At 38.4% G+C, this 8,221-nt stretch overlaps 1 pseudogene; it reads left to right on the forward strand.

The window, feature by feature from the left end:
* The first annotated feature begins 6,968 nt into the window (after positions 1–6,968).
* On the forward strand, positions 6,969–7,819 carry LOC111385464 (annotated as a pseudogene).
* Positions 7,820–8,221: the final 402 nt, after the last annotated feature.

Here is an 8,221-nt window from a genome sequence, read left to right on the forward strand (position 1 = left end):
ACACAAAGCCATATCCTGATTGGGTAGACCAAGCATATCCATGGCCTAGAAGGTATAAAGTGCCAGAATTCTCATTATTTACTAGTTTAGGAGAGATGTCTACTCTAGAACACATAGGACAATTCACACTGCAAAGTGGTAAAGTAATCGACTACCATAAAATGAGGTTGTTCCCTAGTTCATTAATAGGAGTAGCTTTCTCTTGATTCATCAATTTGCCAGCGAACTCTGTTCAAACATGGCAACAATTGGAGCAATTGTTCCATGCTCAGTTTTATAAGACTGAGTCTGAAGTTACTTTGACCGATTTGACGAATCTACGTCAAATGCCAAACGAATGGGCAGAAGGTTTCCTTCAAAGGTTCAAGACAGCAAGAAGTAAATGTTTTGTACCTTTGCCCGAAAAGGAGTTTGTCAAAATCGCTCAAAGTTGTCTAAACTTTGATTTGAAAAAAAAAAATTCCATGACAGGGAATTTTCTGATCTTTTCCAATTGAGCGCAAACGTGATTAGGTATGAACGATTAATAAGAGAAGAAGAGCAAATGAAAAATTCTAGCAAGGGAACTTATTATAGAGACCCAAATTTTGATGTTCATACCATTAATGACGAGTATTACGATCAAACCGAAATGTGTTTGGCCGAATTAATCAAAGGAGACGCGTACTTGTCCTATAATGGCTAAGCTTAGATCGTTAGGCAAGGATGAGCCTATAAAAGATGAAAACAAAAAGGCTAGAATGTTCTCGTTCAATGTAACCAAAGTTGACCTTATATTTGATAAACTATATAAGGATAAGCAGATAAAGTTGAGCGATAAACATAAGTTGTCAAGCCCTGAACAAATCAAGGGTAAAAAATATTGTAAGTGACATAATGCATGGTCACATTTGACTAACAATAGTTTGGTTTTTCGACATGTGTTACAAGACGCCATTGAATCAGGACGAATTACGTTCGAGGATAAGAAGAAGATGGCAGTGGATGAAAACCATTTTCCACAGCCACTTGGGGTGAATATGGTGACGACTGGTTTCAAAAATAAGTTACCAAAATTCAAGTTGGTTATAGACGATGAAGAGGAGGACCCTGGGCCACACCCCAGTGTCTTTGAACGTATCAAAGGGAAGGAGCCTAAAAAGGATAAAGATGTCCTGTGTGCAAGATGTAAAGGAGAAGTGAGTGCAAATACAGAGAAACCAGGGATATGGCAATATCACCATCGCCCTAGTTTTTTCCCAAACGCTCAGCCTGTTAGAGGGCGAGGTACATCATTCTATAGGGGACCACCTTTTGAGATGTAGTTCAGGTCAATAAATAATGGGAGAGCATTCAGGCCGCAACCTCGCCAACCAAATGTATGACATTCATTCCAGTATAATGTAGAAAGGATGATACCCTTCAACGAGATGACTAAAATCTAACAAAGGCGTTTCCAACAGAATTATAGATGAATGATAAGGCAACAACAGGGAGTGTCACGTCCTAAAGCGCCTAAACTACTCGAGGTAGCCAATCAAAATATTCTCGAAGACAGTGAAGAGACTGGTACAGGTGAATCGATGGAAAAATTGCCAGAGAGTTCTTCTGGGAGATCGAAGTTTGAGCGAGACAGGAAGGATGAAGAAGATTCAGATCAACCCCTTACTATTCAGTTCGGTGCGTTACCTCCTGTCATGGCTAATAACTATTTACTAGCCAATGAGTTCAAGAATAAAGAGAAAGAAGAAGAAAAAAGGGAGGATAACGAAGAAGAAGCATGTGTGATGGAATGTGAAGAAGGCCAAACTTCTAGAGGGGCCTACAATGATGAAGAGGATGATGGTATGATGGACATCGAAGAGAAAGTTAACCTGGAAGCAGAAAGAAGAAAGAAAGGAGTATCGCGCAATACCCTATTGAAGCAACTACATAGAGAAGGTGTTCGTGAAGTGGTTTTGTTGGGAGAACCATCTGGGCGTTCTTTCGATTATTATGTGTTGTATGGGACACCCAAGAGAAAAAGGAGAGTACCTCGCTCTGAAAAGTATAGGTCACCTCCAAGAATATTGCCTCCTCCCATAGGTTGGGTAACCGAAGAAAAAGTATTAGAAAACAATAAAAAGGAAATTCAGGAAGCAGAAGCTCAATGCGACATACTGTACATTGACTTATCACAAAAGGATAATTCAACAGAGAACAAGTAGGAAGTGGAAATAGATGCTGCCGAAAAGATTATTTTTAAGAAACCAGCCACGAAGTTAACTAAACACTTGAGGCCATTGTACGTTAAGGCTTTAGTTAACGATATACCTGTGGCGAAAGTACTTATCGATAATGGAGAAGATATAAGCACCATTCTATCTAGGATGATGAGGAAATTTGCAAAGACAAAAAGTGACATGATTCCAACAGAAGTCATCCTTACAAGTTTCAATGGAGGAGTAACTTCAGTGAAAGGGGTTATGCCATTTGACATAACTGTAGGGACAACTACTAGGACCATAGTATTCTTCATAATAGATGGTCCTACTAGTTACAATGTGTTATTAGGAAGGGATTGGATACACGGAAGTCGCTGCATACCTTCATCGCTCCATCAATACCTGGTTTTCTAGAATGACAAGGGTGAAGCAGAAGTGGTGCAGGCAGATCATAGACCTTTTGTCGCAGAAGCAAATTCAGTGGAAAGGATCATGTACGAAGGAAATTACGGACCTATCAGAGTAGTCCAAGATGGAAAAGAAACTCAAATTGCTGCACAAAAGGAAGAGCCATTTTTAGTAGATGCACTTATTGAAATGTTTAGTCAAATGAGGCTAAACATAGTCCCCCTAGAAGAGCCAGTAATTGGCAAAAAAGTAATCAAGGAGTTTTAAATGAGTTGTAAGCAACAAAGGCAAATGGTCGATGTTCATGCCTTCAAAGTCAAATTAATGGCTTTCAATAAAGAATGTAAATGCAAGATGAAAGACGAAGTAGCCTTGAAAACATTGAGAGACAAATTGGCAGTGTTCGAGTTTGAACAAAGTATTGGCCGAGAAGTCAACAAGGTGGATAGTTTAGAAGAAGAAGTGCCTATAAGGGAAATGGACGAGGAAGTGATGAGGATCACCAAGTCTGGATACGCTCAAGCACAAGACCCTCTGATCAAAGTGAATATTGGCAATGAAGGGAAAGATCGCCCAACATTCGTCAGCCAGATGTTCGATCAAGAGGTTAGTGATAAACTAATCGCTTTATTAAAGGAATATGAGGATTATTTTGCTTGGGAATATGAACATATACCTGGTTTAGATAGAGATTTGGTGGAATATAGATTGCCAACCAAGCCAAATTTTAAACCTTATAAGCAACCTCCTAGGCACTTTGCTCCTAATGTACTTCCTGAGATTAAGAAAGAAATAGAGCGATTATTAAAAGCAGGCTTTATTAGAATAGCTAGATATGTCGAGTGGTTATCCAATATCATGCCAGTACTAAAAAGAATGGTAAATTAAGGGTGCGCATAGACTTTAGGAACCTAAACGTAGCCACACCCAAAGATGAATATCCAATGCCTACAGTAGATTCTTTAGTAAACTCGACTGCCGAACACATAATATATTCCTGCATGGATGGGTATTCAGGATATAATCAAATTTATATAGCTGAGTAAGATATACACAAAACTGCCTTTAGATGCCCTGGATCTCTAGGATGTTTTGAATGGGTAGTTATGCCTTTCGGCCTGAAAAATGCAGGAACGACTTATCAAAGGGCAATGACCTTGATTTTTCATTAAATGATAGGCAATTTTGTTAAGGTGTATATAGATGATATAGTGGTCAAATCCATTAAAGAAGAGGACCATTTTGAACAATTGAGATGTTCATTTGAGCGAATGAAGCAATATAAACTAAAATTGAATCGCTTGAAATGTGCATTTGGTGTTAATGCAGGAAACTTCCCTGATTTCTTAGTACACAAAAGGGAGATTGAACTTGATAAAAATAAAGCGAATGCCATTTTAGAGGTCAAACCACCTAGCAATAAAAAAGAACAGCAAAGGTTTCTAGGCTAAGTAAACTTTTTAAGATGCTTTATTTCTAACTGTGCAGGATGAACTAAAGCTTTGTCGCCGCTTTTAATGCTGAAAAATCAGGACGAATTCATCTAGAAAGAAGAGCATCAAAAGGCTTTTGAAAGCCTAAAAACATATTTATCAAGTGCACCAGTGTTGGTGTCACCAATCCAAGGACGGCCAATGAAAGTGTATATATCGGTTGAACAAGAATCAATAGCTGGAATGGTCGCACAAGAAGACCAATTTGGTGAAGAAATGGCGATTTACTACTTGAGTAGACGGTTAACAAAATGTGAATGTAATTACTCTGCCATTGAAAAATTATGTCTTGCATTGTATTTCACATGTACGAAATTAAGGGCTTATTTATGATCCGTAACCGTTTATTTGATTTCGAGAATAAATTTGGTTAAGTATATGTTCTCTCGCCCTATTTTACACCAAAGGGTAGACCTTTGGATTTTAGCATTATCAGAATTCGAAATACAATACATATCCCAAAAGGCAATAAAAAATCAGGCTTTAGCTAACTTTCTGGCCGATTATCCATGCCTTGACATGCTTGAAGAAATTGAATTAGAAATCGATTCATTCGAATTAAAACCTTGGATTTTATATTTCGATAGGTCAAAAACCTCTAAAGGTGCAAGAATAGGAGTAGCATTGATAAATCCTTTAGGGATTTGTTACAAGTTCGTATTCACTTTGGATAGGATGTGCACCAACAATCAAGCCGAATATGAAGCCTTAATCGTGGGCTTAGAATTAATGATAGATATGGAGATAAAGAATGTGATTGTTAGAGGCGATTCTCACTTGATAATTCACCAATTGATTGGCAATTTTAAGTGCCAAAGTGATTCCATTATAAGTCAATATGAAATTGCCCAAGAATTGTTGGAAGAATTCGACCAAGTAGAGCTTCAATGTGTTAATAGGATATATAATGACATAGCAAATGAGTTGGCCCAGATGGCCTCAGGGTATTCAAAGGCTTTAAATTGGAAATCTACTTGTGAATATGGAGTAATATTGCCCTAGTCCAAAGAAGGGCGAGAAGGATTGAAATTCATTGCATACAAGATGGAGATGCAATAGATTGGAGGGCAGAGATTAAAAAGTTCCTTAAAGAACCTAATAAATGAGGTAGTAGAAAAATGAAGTTCCGTTTGCTAAACTATACATTGATAGATGAAGAATTGTTTAAGAAACACTCTGATGGTATATTACTAAAATGTGTAAGTTTGCAAGAAGTCAGAACAATCATGGCTGAAGTGCATGAAGGGATATGTGAAGCTCATCAAGCTGGCCAAAAGATGAGATGGTTAATTACTAGGAATGGATATTTTTGGCCCAAGATGGGAGAATCATGTGTTCAATATGCGAAGAGTTGTCTAGCGTGCCAAAAGCATGGTCCAATACAAAAGGCGCCAGCAAGAGAGATAGCACCCATTATCAAACCCTGATCGTTTAAGGATTGGGCGATAGACCTGATAGAGAAGATTTATCCCCCATCATCCAAGTAATATACCTTTGTTATAGTTGCAACTGATTTTTTCACTAAGTGGGTAGAAGCGATACCTTTAAAGGAGATCACCCAAAAGAGTGTCATAGAATTTATCCGTGATCATATTATTTATAGATTTGGGATTCCACAAACTTTGATGATAGATCACAGAACTTCTTTGCATGGAGATCAAGTAAAGAAATTCTTGAGCGAGTTTGAAGTTAAGTTAGTGAACTCCACACCATATTACGCTCAATCCAACGGACAGGCAGAATCTTCTAATAAAATTCTAAAAAATATCATAAGGAAAATGATAGATGAAACTCCCAGAAATTGGCACGAATGTCTAAACAAGGCCTTATGTGCTTATAGGACGTCGTCTCGATCAAGTACCAAAGTTACTCCTTTCCAACTTACTTATGGACAGGAGGCCGTTTTGCCTATGGAAATCAATGTGCAATCAATCAGAGTATGTTTGCAACATAAGTTAAGTGATAGTGAGTATACCTAATTACTAGTTCAAAACTTATTGGAGTTGGACGAATTAAAGTTGGACGTTCTAGATAGATTACAAGTTCAAAAACAAAGGATGGCAAAGTTTTATAATAAAAAATTTATAGCCAAGTCATTTAGCCTGGGCAAATTGGTTTGGAAAATAATACTCCCTTTGGATAGCAAGGATCCAAAGTATGGCAAGTGGTCACCCAATTGGGAAGGGCCATATAAAGTAAATAGTGTGTTGTCTAATGGAGCTTATCATTTAGAAGATTTAGATGGCACCAAGCACATGAGGTTCATTAATGGCAAATATTTAAAAAAGTATGTTCTTTCCTCATGGGAAAGTGAACAAATAAAAGCGTAATCAATATAATTGCGTTAAACGATTGTAGATAAATAAGGCAAGAATGAAATACGTTTAAATAAATTTCATTGTTATCAAATATTCATTACAAATTGTGAGATACAAAATATTAAATGCTCTATGAGCTACAATTGAGAGCAAACTAATTTATCGGTCGATCGCCAAGTAAGGGGATGAACCGGCCTTGATCGCCGTTCTGATCGCACTACTGTAAGGGCAGGCAGAGAGGCCGAGAAGCACTCTCAACAAGCAAAAAGAAAAATAAGTACCCTGCAAAGAAAAATGCCAACATTGAGGACTTTCACTACAATAAATGAAGCGAAAATGAAAGTGAGGCAAAAGGTTACCTCATCAGCAATTTTGGAAAGTTCAGGCATATCACCAGTTGGCCCCACCACCTGTGGGGACTTCCCCTTATTTGGGCGAGAAGACTCTGCCACAATAGGCAAGCCCATGAGAGCCTCTGCAAACCCTACCCAGGACCCGCTGGTGCTTCAAGACTTACAGTTCGCTTGAAAGACTAGTTGTCACATAGAGAGAGAGAGAGAGTTTTGAACATATTTAAGATGGCAGAAGTGATCCTTCACGTATATGACGTTAAAAATAATAATTCCGGCAAATGCAACCCTAAATTTCGCCATCGTTCAACTCAACAACGCCTGTAAACAGGGCCTCTCTATCGGTGGCGTCTTTCATTCGGCCGTCCAGGTTTATGGCCACGAGGAGTGGGGATATCGGCTGTGCGATGCTCCGGTGTTTACACCTGTCCCGCCGGCAAAAACACGATGTATACATACCGTGAAAGGATAGTTCTCGGAAGAACAAGTTGCTCCTCTGGCAAGGTGAGTCAGATCCTAAAAGAACTTAGCCAGGAGTGGCCGGGAAATAAGTTCGATCTGCTGGCGAAAAACGGTAACCATTTCTGCAATGTGTTGTTGCAGAGGCTGGGAGTGCCAAAGCTTCCGGCATGGATAAATAGGTTTGCTGATGTCGGAGATATTGCCTGTGAAACATCACAAATACTGCAAAAAACCAAGAAGGAAATGGTAACTGCCGGAAAGGAGGCTTATAAGAATGCCATCGATGCGGCTTTTAAGGCTCCCAAGTCTCTTCTTGGTTTAAGCAAAGGTGCTCGAGTTCGAACAGAACGATTCAAACCAAAGTTCTTTGATGGAAGAATTGCCGGACCAGATGAAGAAGCCAGCAAGAAATAAACATCAGGGGCCAGAACATAACCGGCTATGACCATATAGAATGATGGCTTAGTCATGTCTTCATGTGTGTACGTGTTCGTGTCAGTGTTTGATGTGCTATTTTCCTTTTATCTCCTACCTATTCTCTTACTTTGTGTGAGTTGTAATGCATTATCTTATCAATGTCATTTTAGCTTGTCGCCTTCTTCTCTCCCCAATCTGTTGATGATAGTTTTCTTGGACCAACATTTTTCACCAAGTCAAATGCTCGATAAACCGCTACATTAGCAGCACATAAGAATTATGTTGGCCTAAGATTAAACCGGTTAAGTGTTTTTTCCTTAACTATTTGTTGAGAAAGAAAAGATGATGGGTTTCTAGTATTATGTTGGCCGAAAAATGCACTTCAATTAAAGAATGTAAAGATTTTTAAGAGTGCTAACCCCAGTTTTGCCTTAATTCGAGGTAGTTTTTTAGAGTGAAAAATGGATCTTAACTATTTCAATCTTTAAGAATTCTCTCAACTCTTTTCTCTTCTTTTTAACTATTTTTCAATTGTGTAAATGACTATTTATGGACAAGTTTTGGGAACTTTATGGTCATTTTTATGGGTC

Source organism: Olea europaea, unplaced genomic scaffold (genome assembly GCF_002742605.1).
Source record: "Olea europaea var. sylvestris unplaced genomic scaffold, O_europaea_v1 scaffold317, whole genome shotgun sequence".
In the NCBI taxonomy this organism is placed as follows: Eukaryota; Viridiplantae; Streptophyta; class Magnoliopsida; order Lamiales; family Oleaceae; genus Olea; species Olea europaea.